This window comes from Panthera onca, chromosome X, assembly GCF_046562875.1.
Source record: "Panthera onca isolate mPanOnc1 chromosome X, mPanOnc1 haplotype 2, whole genome shotgun sequence".
Classification (NCBI taxonomy): domain Eukaryota; kingdom Metazoa; phylum Chordata; class Mammalia; order Carnivora; family Felidae; genus Panthera; species Panthera onca.
The window spans coordinates 123,164,157-123,179,711 of NC_138357.1; the positions used below are offsets into that span (position 1 = coordinate 123,164,157).

Sequence of the window (15,555 nt, forward strand, 5' to 3'; positions counted from 1 at the left end):
GGCGACCCTTCGTTATCGGAGAAGCTCTTCCCTGACCTAACACCTGTGCAAGCTTCTGGACGACCTCGGGAAAACAACTGGCGGGCACCTTCAAACTAACACCACACACAGTTGGGGCTTGACGCTTGGGAAAATAAGAAAAACTGTCTTTGTGCCGACATTACGCTATTCAAAGAAATCTGGAATTTCTACAAACTGACCACTTGATCTTCACCTCGTAATTTTACACACTGCATTTTTGGGGCACCTGGGTGTTTCAATTAGTTAAGCACCCAACTCCTTGTTTCAGCTCAGGTCATAATCTCACAGCTTCGTGAGTTTGAGCCCCGCGTCACGTTCTGTGCTGACAGCATGGAGCCTGCTTGGGATTCTCTGTCTCCCTCTCTCTGCGCTCCCCGACGCGTGCTGTCTCTGTCTCAATATAAATAAATAAACTTACAAAAAAGAATTGCGTGTGTGTATGTATCTATCTATCTATATTTTTTACTGAAGTATGACATAGGATGTTCTATCAGTTTCAGGTGTACAATATATTCAAGGAAAAACATTTACTCTAAATTTACATGAAAAAAGTATAAACCTGGAAATATTTAGATTGGCCTAAAATTGCAAATTTGGGCAAAAGCAAAAGGGTGGACACCTACTTCAATTACTCATCTAAGCAAGATCTGTGGACCCGTGTAAATGACCTGCCTCATTTCACTGTGTGATCCCGTCGCCTCCGACCGACCTGGCCCCAGTTTTGGTCTTCTGGAACTGTCCGCCATCTAGAAACCTGTTCTAGACACTGCACCCCCTCTCACAGCACTGGCATCTCCTCAAATATGGAGCCACACAGACCCACACAGAGCACTTTCACGCCCATGGGTTCAACCCAACCCAGTGAAGGACACATGAGGTACTACATATGCAACAGCTTTGTTATGCTTTGCTTTGAGAGGAGTTGGGGGCAAAAAGGTCAAAACACAAAAGTACACTTATCTCTCGGGGTGCATGGACGGCTCAATCGGTTAAGTGTCTGACTTTGGCTCAGGTCATGATGTCATGGTTCGCGGGTTCGGGCCCCGCGTCGTGCTCTGGGCTGACAGCTCAGAGCCTGGAGCCTGCTTCGGATTCTGTGTGTCCCTCTCTCTCTGCCCCTCCCCTGCTTGTACTCTGTCTCGCTTTGTCTGTCTCTCAACAATAAACGTTAAAAAAAAAATTTTTTTTTTTAAGTATAGTTCTCTCACATAGAACTTAAAATCCTAAAAGTAACTTTTTTTTTAAGAGGGAGAAAGAGCGTGCGTGTGAGCAGGGGAGAGGGGCAGAGGGAGACAGAATCTTACCCACGCTGCACACTCAGCGTGGAGCCCGATGCAGGGCTCTGTCCCCTGACCCTGGAATCTGAAATCCAGAGTTGGACGCTCCACCGACTAAGCCACCCAGGCACCCCAACAATCAAAATAATTTTTAAAATGTAAAGCTGCATCTTAAAAACCTTCCTATATCATTCTGGTAGCCACCAGTTCATTGGGTCATCTTGATCCTAGCTTGCATACATCCCCACAAAAACTTCCACTGGAATGTTCAGGGTAGCATTATTCATGTGGTCAAACGGTGGAAACCACCCAAGTGCCCGTCAACTGATGAACAGACAGACACAACGGGGTCAATCCATACGACGGAGTGGCAAAAGGAATGAATCACTGACACGTGCTACAACGTGGATGAGCCTTGAAAACATCATGCAAAGTAAAAGAAGTCACGAAAGGCCACATAGAGTATGATTCCCTTTCTACAAAATGTCGCAAACCGGTCAATCCTGAGGGTCACAGGCTAGCAGCTGCCAGGAGCCACGGAGGAAGAAATGGGCAGCCACTGTTAAGGGGCATGGGGTTTCTTCAGGGGGCGTTAAAAATACGCTAAAATTAACATCTTGGTGAAGGATGTACAACTCTGTGAATACACCAAACACTATCAAATCAGATACTTTAAATGAATCAATGTGACAGTATGTGAATTATGTGTCAATGAAGCTGTTGAAAAAACTGCCTCTGGCTAATGTTGTTCTGGCCCACCTAGCACAGGGGTGCGTGATGAACACACTAATGAAGCTCACTTATCTTTAGACAGTTAATACAGCCCAGCACAGGGCATTTCCGCTCCGATGAAGTGACGAGGTGCTGGTGGCCGGGAGACTCACTCGGCTGTATCAACAGAGAGGTAACGTTTTCAGAACCGTTTCTGCACTTTCTAGACAGGACACGTCTTTCTTGCTGGGGACTCTCAGACAGACGGGGCAATGAGGTCCTACCCGTTCACCTGAGGCCCCCGTCCTCCATAATTCTCCATAACGTGCGTCCCAGCCCAGGCGCGAGAGGCAAATCGCCAAGCAGACCTTCTTGCGTCTAAGCATCATCTTGTGGTGTGCTCGGGGCATCAGCTGAAGTCAAAGCAATGATCCCCAAACTCGATCACTTCACTGCCATTTTCAAATCCCGATGTGGCCCCGTATCCCCCATAATGATCTGCAGGTGCTTCTGTCCTCTCGATGAGGTCTCACTGAAGGCGACAGGGTACGTGTCCTAAGATGCCTGGGAGTGTCCCCTTGATGCTGGCCCTCTCCTGCACCTGTACCCGGCCGACACACGGCCCCCCTCAACCACGAAAGAAATACACCTGACCGCTTGTTTTTGCCTCTGGGGATGCGGAGTAACTCTGCCTGCATCCCAGGAGACTCCTGTGAAGGACACCGCTGAGAACTCATTCTTGGCCCACAGGAAGGCCGGACCGCAGCAGGACAGCATTAACCCCAAACCAGAGAAGACGAGCCACGAGAAATCTATCCCTGACAGGGTGACGGATTCAGCGCCAATCGGGTCACGCCAGCCCTTGCTAGCCACGGTGCAGAATTTCTTTATTCATAGTTTAACAACTCCCCACAGCTGCAGAGTTTAGAGGTTTCAAGAGCCAGAAATCCATCTGTTCTCTCCTTATCTGAATTTCATACGAGATTAATATTCTACCTACATCCGCTGACAAAGACAAATAGCTCCCGAGCACGGAATGACGATATTCTATGTAAGTAAACACTGGGAAGGGAACTCGGTGCAAACGTGGTATTTGCAACTGAAATCTGGAGTCTGAAGGAATACGTACCTTGTGAGCCAAACGCTGTGTGGTCACACAGAAAACTGTCTTTAAAACGGGTGTAAAAATTACTAAAGGTCATACACCCTGCCCTCTACTGCTATCAAATGCGGTGAGCTCCGTGAAATCACGAAAGCACCCAATAACGTAATTAATGTGATAAAGAAACCATAAATTAAATTTTAAATCATACTGAAAATGAATCAGCAATGTCACATAAACAAGAAATGCAGCCCACGGTCTTAGCCAGAAAACCCTCCTGCTAGGAGGACTTGCCTCACAAAGGAAGCTTTTCTTTAGGTTTACGAAACGGCAAGTGGATGACCGCCCAATTCCATCAGTTCGAAATAAAAAAGTGGACGTGCATTTTGAAGAACTCAGAAACGCCACCAAAGCACTTTGTTTTGTAAGGCAAGCCGCTACAGATACTATAGACTGTGTGACAGGTTTTCAACTATTTCACGGAGCTCCGTGCTCGCCCGCTACGTTTTCCACCCCCAACCAAAAACGAAATCGAATCGTTGGTGTGCAGCCATAGGAACCGTCCTGCTCCAGCCCTGGCACCCGGCGCTCAGAAGGCACTCATTATCTGCAGAACAAATGAACAGATAAATCGGCAGCAATTCTGCTGCCCTACTTTGCACCACAAGGTCAGAAGAAATTCATTCTGATTGCTGCATGTAAATAAAGTTATAAACTCAACACAGGTGAACGATACCACTGTTAAGTAAAGAGCAGGTGGTTTAGGATTAAGTACTGCGATAATACGCGGGGACAGAGTCAGATCCCAAAGTCAGAACGCCAATTTTCACAGATGATGCTTCAACTACAGACACCACGCGGCAGAACCACCAAAAATCTTTTCACGTAAAGACCTCAACGTGCTGATCGCAAAGGGTCTCAGAAGTTGATACACACAGAGCCAAAGTCTATACTTTTGCAGAGAAGTGAGGTCCTAGGAGGTGGGAAGAAGAAATGCCAGTCAGGGACTGTTGGCGGACGGTTACTTGTCAAAGAGAGTTGTGGCCAGAGGTACGCGAGGGGAGGGAGGGAGGCAGGAAAGAGATCTCATTTCAAGAGAGCATGGCGGGAAGTCGAAGGGTGTGGGTACCTCTCTGGACACTTCTACTGTGTGAAATACTTCTTTCACTCACTGCTCTCTCCTTTGGAAGCTAAGGGAATAAAGAAACACATGGGACAAATGTATGAAGTCATCTCAGAAGAGGACAGCTGACCCTTGAGCAATTCAGGGGGTAGGGACACCCACCCCTCACAGCTGAAAATCTGTGTAAACCTTCTGACTCCCCCAAAATGAACAGCCTACTGTTAACCAGGAGCCTTATCCATTAACATCAACACTCGATTTATACATATTTTGTATGTGATACACATTGCATACTGTATTCTTTTTTTTAAAAAAAAGAAAAGTTTATTTTGAGACAGCGTGAGCAGGGGAGGGTCAGAGAGAGAGGGAGACAGGGAATCCCAAGCAGGCTCCACCCTGTCAGCTCGGAGTCTGACGAGGGGCTTGATCTCACAAACCAAACCATGAGAACATGACCTGACCAAAATCAAGACCAAAATCAACGGAGCCACCCAAAATCAAGAGTTGGAAGCTTAACCAACGGAGCCACCCAGGTGCCAACATACTGTGGGTTTTTTTTTTTATTTAAAAAAATTTTTAATGTTTATTCACTTAGAGAGAGAACAGAAGAGAAGAGAGACAGAAAGAGATAGCGTGAGTGAGCACACAAGTAGGGAAGGGCACAGAGAAGGAGAGACAGAATCCCAAGCAGGTGGGGCACCTGGGTGGCTCAGGTGGTTGAGCATCCAACTTTGGCTCAGGTCGTGATCTTGCCATGCGTGACTTTGAGCCCCGTGTCAGGCTCTATGCTGACAGCTCAGAACCTGGAGCCTGCTTCAGATTCTGTGCTTCCCTCTTTCTCCATCCCTCCCGTGCTTGCGCTCTGTCTCTCTTAAAATTAAGTAAACATTAAAAAAAAAAAACTAACAACAACAAAAAAAGAATCCCAAGCAGGCTCCACACCATCAGAGCAGAGCCTCATGTGGGGCCTGAACTCACAAACCATGAGATCATAACCCAACCCGAGACCAAGAGTCAGGACACTTGACTGACCATGCCACCCAGGCACCCACCCCCAACATAGTATAGACTTAAAGTAAGGTGGTAAAAAGAAAATATAAGAAAATCACATGGAAAAGAAAATAGATTTACAAGACGGCACTGTATTTATCGAAAAATCCGTGTCTAAGTGGATGGCGCAGTTCAGACCTGTGTATTCAAGGGTCAACTGCAGTTCCCCAAATAGTAGAATGTTGTGTTAACTACACCTGAGGACGTGCATGAGGAAAGCTGTGGCATTTTCTGTGTGGGTACAACATGCTTTCAGCACACACCAACCAGAATCATTTGCTATGTCTACTTTTTTTTTTGTTTTTCTTAAGAGAGAAAGTGAGAGAGAGCCAATGCAAGCAGGGGAGAGGGGCAGGGTGGGTAGGGAAAGAGAGAGAGAAAGAGAGGAAGGAAGGAGAGAGTTGGAGAGAGGGAGGGAGAGAGAAACAGAGAAAGAGAGAGAGAAAGGGAGAGAGGGGGAGAGAGGGAGAAAGAAAGAAAGAAAGAAAGAAAGAAAGAAAGAAAAAGAAAGAGAGAGAGAGAGAAAGGGAGAGAGGGGGAGAGAGGGAGAGAGAAAGAAAAAGAAAGAAAGAAAAAGAAAGAGAGAGAGAGAGAGAAAGAAAGAAAGAAAGAAAGAGAAAGAAAGAAAGAAAGAAAGAAAGAAAGAAAGAAAGAAAGAAAGAAAGAAAGAAAAAGAAAACAAAACCCTAAACAGGCTCCAAGCCCAACAAAGGGCTCGATCCCACAACCCTGGGATCATGACCGGAGCTGAAATCAAGAGTCGAATGCTCAATGGACTGACCCACCCAGGTGTCCCCATTTACTATGTCTAAAAAACAGTGATAGTCCAGACATAATGGATTCAACTTCAAAATACTTCTTTGTAAACCACTCAACCGCCCAACGATGGATGAACAGATAAACAAAATGTGGTCTCTATACACAAAGGAATATCATTCAGCCTTGAAAAGGAAGGAGATTCTGACACCTGCCAGAACATGGATGAACCTGGGAGATATTATACTGACTGAAATAAACCAGACACGAAAAGACAAATACTGTCTGATTCCTCTTATAGAGGTACCTAGAACAGGCAAATCTGTAGACACACAAAGTGGAATGGTGGGTGAGGGGCTACAGCGAGGAACTGGGATTCAGGGTTTAATGGCTCAGAGTTTTGGTTTGGGAAGATGACAAAAGTTACACAACAATGTGAACTTAATAACATTGAGAGGAAACTCAAAAATGGTTAAGACAGGGGCGCCTGGGTGGCTCACTGGGTTAAACATCCCACTCTTTTTTTTTTTTTTTTAATGTTTCTTTTTGAGAGAGAGATAAGAGCGTAAGCAGGGGAGGGGCAGAGAGAGAAGGAGACACAGAATCCAAAGCAGGCTCCAGGCTCTGAGCTGTCAGCACAGAGCCCGATGCGGGGCTCAAACTCATGGACCTCAAGATCATGACCTAAGCTGAAGTCAGATGCTTAACCAACTGAACCACCCAGGCACCCCTAAACATTCAACTCCTGATTTGGGCTCAGGTCATGATCTCACGGTTTGTGAGTTTGAGCCCTGAGACGGGCTCTGCGCTGACAGTGTGGAGACTGCTTGGGATTCTGTCTCTCCCTCTCTCTCTCTGCCCCTCCCCGGTTCGGGCGCTCCCTCTCAAAAATGACGAACAACCTTTAAAAAAAAAAAAAAGGATCCTTTCTCTAACTCTCTGACTTCCCTACACTCACACAAGCTCTCTCTTTCAAAAAAAAAAAAAAGGTTAAGATAGTAAATTATATGTCACGTGTATTTTATCACAAAAAAAAAGAATCCTTTGTAAATCTGACTTAAATAGGTATTAAGCAAAGCATGACCTTTCCATTATAGTCTTTTTGTAGGGGAGTATTTTCATGTTGAAAATAAAAATCCATTAAAAATCTGCTAACTGTGCATACAGAGGTCTTACAAAGGTGGGCAATTTGAAAAATTACATAATTATTCTAAGTAATAAATTCAGAATTACTCCTGACTATAAAGAAATCACAAATTACACAAATTATTTTCCTTGATAGATTATAAGTTAAATGAAGTTAAACAGATTTGATGCCTATGAATTATACATACGATCATGTTGTCGTAACTGTGTTTCTTAATGCAAAGAGAAACATTATTTAGGAATCGCAGTTGTGGCTATAACCTTATTCTTTTCCAAATTTGTAGTTATATAGAGTGTTGGAGTCACGGCAGGAGAGCTAAAAGTGTAACTCCTCACCACGATGCTTCACACCCATGAGCACACTGATAGTCCTACTATGAAGAAGACAGAGGGCGACAATTTACATATGCACAGTTTTGGGTCATGTCCCACACCAGCCAACCTCCACACTATCGATATCTGAGCCAGACAACTCTTTGGTGTGGGAGGGTGGGAGGGAGGCCGTCCCGTGCGCTGGAGGACGTTAACAGCATCCGAGTCCTGCTCTCTAGAGGTCAATATCCCACCCACGCACACCCCAGTCCTGAAAAATGTCTCCAGACTTTGTCAAGTGTCCCCTGGGGGGCGGCGGGCACTCTAGTTGACAAGCAGTGTCCTAAACGGAGAAACACTTGGGAACATTAAGGGTTATAGTGGAACCATTAAGAAAAGCAACATACTTTGATTTATTACAAGAGACAGAAGAGTAGAGTTTTGTCAGAAACGAAAGAATTCTTTCATCATTTTGAGGACCTTTCCTAGCCATGTTACACCCAGAATCTAAATCCAAGTTCAAGAGTTTATTCTTGAGTTTAACTCATCAAGAACTTAATTAACGTCCATGTGAGTCAAAATTCCACCATGAAGAAACTCACTAGACTTTCAATCCCTTAGTTGGGAGGACGGCACACTTTTCCCAGTCTGCTTGGGCTTAAGACGAAAGGAATACCCAGCTTCTCACAAGAGAGCAGTTTTCCTGATAACCTGGAGGCAGCGTCTACGTGGCTTTGCGTGTGTGTTCTGGGCATTTGAGAAAGCAGGTGAAGACAAATGTGGTTTGAAAGGAAAGAACACTGAGTAAATCTGAACGGCAGATTGAAAGGCAGAACGGAAAGCTGAATCGTGCTATCCAACAGCACCCCACCGAGGACCCTTCATCAGCTGGAGACCACACAAGGCAACTGTTCTGCCCAATTATCCACACAGAACTGATACCTTTAAATCAAGAAGCTATGGTTCCAAGGGCACCTGTGAAGCTTTATTGCTTTTGATACAATGGATCAGCAACACCCCACTCTACCCCAGCGCCCCCTAAACCCGCTGAAAGACCCCTCAGGGGCACCACCTTCACCAAGTTGAGTGTGAAAACCCCCATAGGTGGGTTAGTCTGCAACATGGTGCACGGCCCAGGTGACACACACCAGAGGCCCTATCTTGTCCCTACTTCAATGTCCACTTCTAATCTATGCAAACAGGTAACCACCCTTTCAGGCTCCACGGCACCATTTCTCCGAGCCATGGCGCTCTTTGATTACAACTACCTGGGCCACTACGCTCTCCTTAGATTGTCTGAATAAAAAGGAACTGGTAGGAACTGGTCGCCCATCTCATGACTTAGACCTCAAAAAGGACAGCAATCCGAGAAAAAGGAGAAAGCCCAAGGCAAGCGTTTAGAGTAAGCCCAACACACACACACACACACACACACACACACACACACACTCACTCTCTCTCTCTCTCTCTCTCTCTCTCTCTTTCTCTCTCTCTCTCTCCAGTGGGCAAACAGAATACAGCCCAAAAGCAAACAGTGAGTACTTCGGGGTCCTCGATCACTTCCAGGCTCTGGACAGGGAGGGCGAGTGAGGGAAGGAGAGGGGGAGGCAGGAATGCCCACGGAGGGGCAACCGGGTGGCTCAGTCGGTTAAGCGTCCGACTTCGGCTCAGGTCATGATCTCACGGTCCGTGGGTTCAAGCCCCACATAGGGCTCTGTACTGACAGATTGGAGCCTGCTTCCGACTCTGTGTGTGTGTGTGTGTCTGTCTGTCTGTCTCTCTCTCTGCCCCTCCCCCGCTCATGCTCTGTCTCTCAAAATCAAACATTAAAAAAACTTTTTCAAAGGCACGAGCTGTTGACACCCACAACTCGGTTGCACGTCCGGGGCCTGAGGCTGAGTGAACAAAGCCAGTCTCCCAAGGCCTGATGCCGTGTATGTAACACTCTTGACGTGACAGAATTGTACACATGGAGAACCCAGCGGCTGCCAGGCGCTGGAGAGGGTGGCATAAAGGAGTATCACGAGGAGCGTTCCCGGCGATGGAACGGTTCCGCGTCTGCGTCAAGTCTCACCAGTGGCTGCACGCACAGGTGTGAGAACATTCCATACGCGGTCCATGCAAGCACACAAACGCACAAGCGCATATGACAACTGGTGAGGTCCACGGATGGCGTGCATCTGAGTCAACAGTGCCAACCCCCATTTCCTCCTGTGAGAGCTCAGGAAGATGCAAGGCGGAAGGCGGGGAGAATACTCTGGAACTCACCGTACTGTTTTTTGCAACTTCTTGCCAAGTTGAACATTAATTCACAATAGAAGCTTTCAAGATAACTGTCTGATGGATGAACAGATAAACAAAATGTGGTCTATTCATACAACGGAGTAGTACTTGGCTATAAAACGGCATGAAGGACAGACACGTGCGACAACACAGGTGAGCGTCGAAAACGGTCTGCTGGGGCACCTGGGTGGCTCGGTCGGTTGAGCGTCTGACTTCGGCCCAGGTCATGATCTCTCAGGTTTGTGGGTTTGAGCCCCGCGTCGGGCTGTGTGCTGACCGCTCAGAGCCTGGAGCCTGCTTCGGATTCTGCGTCTCCCTCTCTGTCTGACCCTCCCCTGCTCGCGCTCGCTCTCTCTCTCTCTCAAAAATAAATAAAACATTAAAAAAATTTTTTTTAAAGAAAAAGAAAACAGTCCGCTGAGTCAGGAGTCAGACACAAAGAACACACCCCACAGGGCTCTCTTCACACCCAGGAACGCGTGAATGCGCCGACACAGGAAGTAGCCGGCTGCCTGCCAGGGACATGGGGAGGCGGCAACAGCGAGCGACACTGTGACAACAGTCCATGCAAGGCTCCAGCTACAGGCTGTGGTGCTGGGCGCACAACCCCGGGTATAACACCGGAAAACTGCGGAACTGCACGCTTTCGGTGAGTCAACGGTCACCTGTGTGGATTCTCTCGATAAAGTGGTTACCAAAAACTGGCACCATCTGGCACCCAGTAGGTGTTTTTTGAGGTATTTCGTCACAACTTACTGTTCCTTCCTCCCCGTGGGGGTCACCCCTGGTGTTCTTTCAGGCCACAGGGTGCCCCTCTGATACCGATGGGCTCGCATTCCACACGTGTGTCCCGGCAGATACGAGACGGGAGTTCTACCACTAGAGCAAGTCTCCTCGGAATATTCTGTACGCAGGGGTACGTACAAAGTTCACGCCCTTTCTGTTCCTCCACCACCCCCTCAGTTCCACCAGCCTGATCTATCAACTTTCTCCAATGAAAAAAAGTAAGAAAAGAAAGCTTTCTTGTTCCTGGCTCCTCACCTCTGCCCACAGACTCGGTCCCCCATCCAGAACATACTTCTTCAGTCTGCGTCCAAACTCCACCCGTCACCAAGCCCACCTGGAGTCTCCCCTCCAGGAGGAAGGTCCAGCCTTCCTCAGTGCTCTGGCACATGCCGGTAGAATTCCTCAGAATTCGCTCAGCAGGGACTGTCTACGCCATCCCAGGGCCACCCGTCCACACCACGCCTTTGTGTCGCATCCCCCCACTTCGTGCACCTGTAATGCTTACCCCCCAGAACAAGACCCATCTCACACCTCTCTGCAGACTCCGCAATACTCCAGAAGGAACAGATCCCAAGCACGGTCCTCCCAGAGGTGAAAGATTTTCCATACAAAGTGCGCTGGAAAGGACCTTCTTGACTCAAGCGGGAATTAGGCCTTTTTGTGAACTGGATGCATTACAGGGGCCAAGATGACAGTTCCAGACCCCACAAGGCCCCGTTCTAAGTGACCGGGGATTCTCTCTGCTCTAACGACAGTCCAGGCAGGGCTCAGAATGAAGGCAATCAGCCCCGCGGGGGCCTACGTCACAGGCCAGGCTGCCTCAGAGTGGTGCCCAAGCAAGGATTTTATGGAAAATGCTGGCTGGGCCTCAAGTAGCCCGTCGGTAGCCCGTCATCTTCCAGACATTTTCTGAGAAGAGCAAATAAGACTAAGGGAGCCTGTGGCAGACAAAGAGTCAAAAGCCACTGTCTGTTGTAAATCAGCCTTCTAAGGACAAATTAAGTACCTCAGAAGTGTATGCCAGAGAACAGCAGAAACGAGGCTTCTCGCAAAAGCGCACACATTTTAATAATGACCTCCACTGCTGTTTCCTAAAATTTCTGACTTCCAGAAGCTAAACAAAAAAAAGAAGTGTCATGCAGACATATTTTTTCTGTGCTAGCAAAATCACCTGTTACAAGAAATCCTGAGACATCACCGTTTTCCAATACTTACAGCCAGTGTAGTACCGGAAAATATGGAGAGGTTGACAGGATATTTATTACATAATAAGCAATCCATTTTACAATTTCACTTACTCAGAGCCAAATGTAGGCAAATCCCTTCTTCCTTCGAGGGTTTATTTTGAGGCCCGCTTTCTGTCTTCGGTTACCTGTTAATGAAAAATACGCAAAGTAAGGCAAAAGCGTCCACGCAGAGACCGCTCGAGGCCAGCAGGTATGTGAATCGGGGCTATTGCAAAACCAAAATACTAATTGTGTCCAATGCCACACAAGAGCCAAGGGTGAATCTTAGGCTCCCTCCCCTCTTTAAAGCACACGATGACACTGTTCACACGGATCTGTTCAAAATGTTCATTATTGCAGAACCAATTACGATCACATCACCAGGGAATTTCAGTAACTGAAAAATCGACTCAGCTCTTACCAGACACGGTCTTCTCTACCCTCCAAAAACAAGCTAAGTGAAAACACAGGTGTTTCTAGGTTTAGCCCAAGTCAGAAAGTTTCTCCTGACAACAACTGCCGTCCGGCCTTGTGGAAGACGGAAACAGCGCTGGGCGCCACTCCGGTCTTAGAGACGGATGGTCTTGTGGGGTGTCCCCAACCTGGCAGTGGAAAGGGGGGAATGTGACAATGGAACAGCAGGGACAATAAACAAAGCAAATGGACAGCAAGATCATTTCGGATGACAGAACTACGGAAACCCCAGCTGGTGGTGGGACAGAGTCACCGGAGTTACGGTGGGGCCTGGGGCAGCATTCTTGGAGGAGGGAGCACGTGAGCGCGGCCGAGGGAGGCCAGGCTGCACACACAGCAAGTGCAAATGTCCTGTGGTGAGAATGATCTTGGCCAAGAGGGAGGAAGTCTGGCGGGCTGGGCACCAGAGGTTAAGTAAGAACAGGTCCCAAGTCCCAGAGGGCTCTGCAGCCCATGGAAAGGAAACTGATCTGGGGCGCCTGGGTGGTTCAGTTGATTAAGCATCCAAGGCTCGGTTTCAGCTCAGTTCATGATCTCCTGGTTCGTGAGATCGAGCCCTGCATCAGGCTCTGCACGGGTAGTGTAAAGTCTGCTTAGGATTCTCTGCCTTTCTCTCTGCCCCTCCCTCGCTCGTTCTCTCTCTCAAAATAAAAGACACATTAAAAAGAAAAAAGAAAAACAAAGAAACTGATCCTACACAAGCTCCACTACACCTTATTCTTCAGCCAGCACCAGGCTTCATGAGAAAAGAAAATCTGACCCTCCTGCTATTTAAAAAACTCTCCGGGGGCTCCTGTCATGCTTAGAACGAACTCCAGACAAGCTCCTGACCAGCAGAGAGCCGCTCGTGGCTGGCACCGTGCTGGCAGGAAAGATGATCGCTAAACGGAGAGAGTGTGCCGGGTTCGAAGGCATTCTGACCTAGAGGACGTGCGAGGGGGGAGGGGGAAGCATGCGTGATGGGGACGGGACAAAAGAACCCAGCATGACTTCCGGGTTCAGGGTTTGGGCCCCAACTTGGAAGACGGTACCATTTCCTGGGACGCAGGACCGAGGAGAGGAAAATGGAGACTTTCTGTGTGTGACGCGGTGAAACGCTATTCCGTCTCTCAGTGGACTGTGAACGAGGTAGTTAAGCACACCCGCCCGAGCAAGCAGGAGACATCACAGTTGCAGAGTTAAGTCTGGAACTCATCCCACGACCATGACCTTCAAAACCTACGGGCCTGAATGGGAGTGCCCCAAACAGGGTTCCTCGCCCCGGGCACCGCGGTCATTGTGGGTCAGTTCACTGTTGTTGGGGCCGCTCTGTGCCCTGAGCCGCAAGCCTGGACTCCCCGCGTCAGATGCAGGTGGCAATCCACACGCCCCACCCCCTCTGCTGTGCTAACCCAAGCTGACCCCGGCTGTTACCAGGTGTCCCCCCGGAGGGCACAAGTGCCCTGCCGAGAACCACTGGTCTACAGACCGCACGGTGTGGATGGAACCCTGACAGAAGGAGCTGTCAGTGAGAGGGGAGTGCAGAGAGCTAGGAGGAAATCTTGGGCGGTGTGGGGTCCCTGGCGTCTAGTGACAGACCGCTCTCAAAAATCACGGAGCGACTAACAAATAACTGCCACTGAGCTGGAGGACAAGGAGGACTGCAGATGACGGGATGACAAGCAACCACACTGTCTTGTCTGCCCACGCTCGCCGCATGGAAGAAATCCAGAGAGGCTTCCTGGAGGCAGCAAGATCCCTGTTGGCCCAAGAGGCCAGGCGAGGAGGAAAAGAAAAGGGCTGCAGCTTGAGTGGTGCTGGAGGCAACAGCTGCAGGCCAGAGGGCCATGGGGTCACATGCACTCTCGGGGTGCTGGGAAAGAGGATGTGTGTAGCAAGGTGCCAGGATGCCAGAATGGGGCCGCCCTGTCCCGCATGGGGAAGAGGTGGCCACCGGGGTAAGGTGGCTCCGCGGATGGCACACTCCCGGGGGCGGGGGGGGGGAGCGACTCCAAAATTCCACACGAGCCACACAGTTCTGCCCAAGCAGGGGCCAGGGGCACCTTGGACGAGCCAACTACGTCTCTTTTCCGTTTTCTCTAAGCTTACAAGCGCTCGGGCCCCCGGTGCACGGCGCTCAGAGCCCTTGACTGTGTGAAAATTGCTAACACAACTTGCCAGATGCTTGATCCGTTTTCCTACCCTGTTCTGTCTTCATCCCGCAGTATCACTGTGCACACACATTGTACTGAAAGAGGGAGAAGGGGAGTGGGGAAGGAAAGTTGGGGGGGGGGGGAAGAAGGGCAGATTTACAGGTCTCACTTTGCTCCTAATTAATTATAAGCAACTCTCCCTGGACCACAGATTCCTCAGCTGTGAAATGAGGGCATTAAATTATTTATGAGGTTTTATCCACATCAAAAAATCTGAGGAACCATTTTCCTGTTGACTTCCTTTGTAAATTCTCAGGGAAAACACTTGCAAAGAACTGAACCAAGAGCGTTGCACAGGGATGCTGGGGCGGGGGGCGGGGGGGGGGGGGTGATGCACAGGGGGTAAGAATGTGTGTGTCTGTCTGTCCCGCAGCCAACTGACCACAGAAATACATCCAAAGGCTGCCATATTGTCCCAAAGTTGCCATAATGATTAACATTTGCACCCCAGAGAAATTCAAGTTGTGCCATCGGGAAAACAATGCAAAAAATGTCAACTATGTTTTCAGAGGCCACTGAGCATGACAAAGAAGCTGCCATTTCCTCCTGAGCCCTTTCTTTTTTTAGTGAGCCCTGAGTTAACCGGGCAGAGAGCCAGGGGCTAAGCCGGGCGCTGGCAGGAGGAACCAGAGAACTGCGAACACTTCATTTGCTACGGGGTTCAAGTTCTGTGTAACGAAGCTGTTGTTTCCTGCATTACTGATACTGAATAGCATTTTTATGTATTGCCACAAATTCATTCAATAACAGTTTTTAAATCCTTTAAAGCAGCGGTTCTCAAACGGGGCTGTCTCCCACGGGACACTGGGCATTTCTAGTTGTTGAGACTGGAGGAAGAATGTTCGTACCATCTAGTAAAGCACTCGGGATAGCCCTTCTTAGCAAAGAATTATCTGGCTGAAATATCAATCCTGCCAAGGCTGACCACACTAAGATTTCTATAATTTTATAGCAGATACATCCTATATACTTCCATGTTCCAAAGCATTTTTATCCCTTTCAAAATAATGCACGTACACTGTTTTATGTTTTTTTTTTTTATAACAATCCTCATAATCCACTCCAAATTGGCCTGTTTAAAAAAATTTTCTTTATT

General features: G+C 48.3%; 1 protein-coding gene across 8 annotated transcripts in view; it reads right to left on the reverse strand.

Moving 5' to 3' along the window:
* TBL1X (transducin beta like 1 X-linked) overlaps positions 1-15,555 on the reverse strand; it is a 229,248-nt gene that overhangs the window by 131,144 nt on the left and 82,549 nt on the right. For all 8 annotated transcript variants that reach the window (XM_081792571.1, XM_081792568.1, XM_081792569.1 and 5 more), the window contains one exon: positions 11,866-11,939. The gene's annotated coding sequence lies outside the window, so the exon portion shown is untranslated. The remainder of the gene's footprint in view (positions 1-11,865; positions 11,940-15,555) is intronic.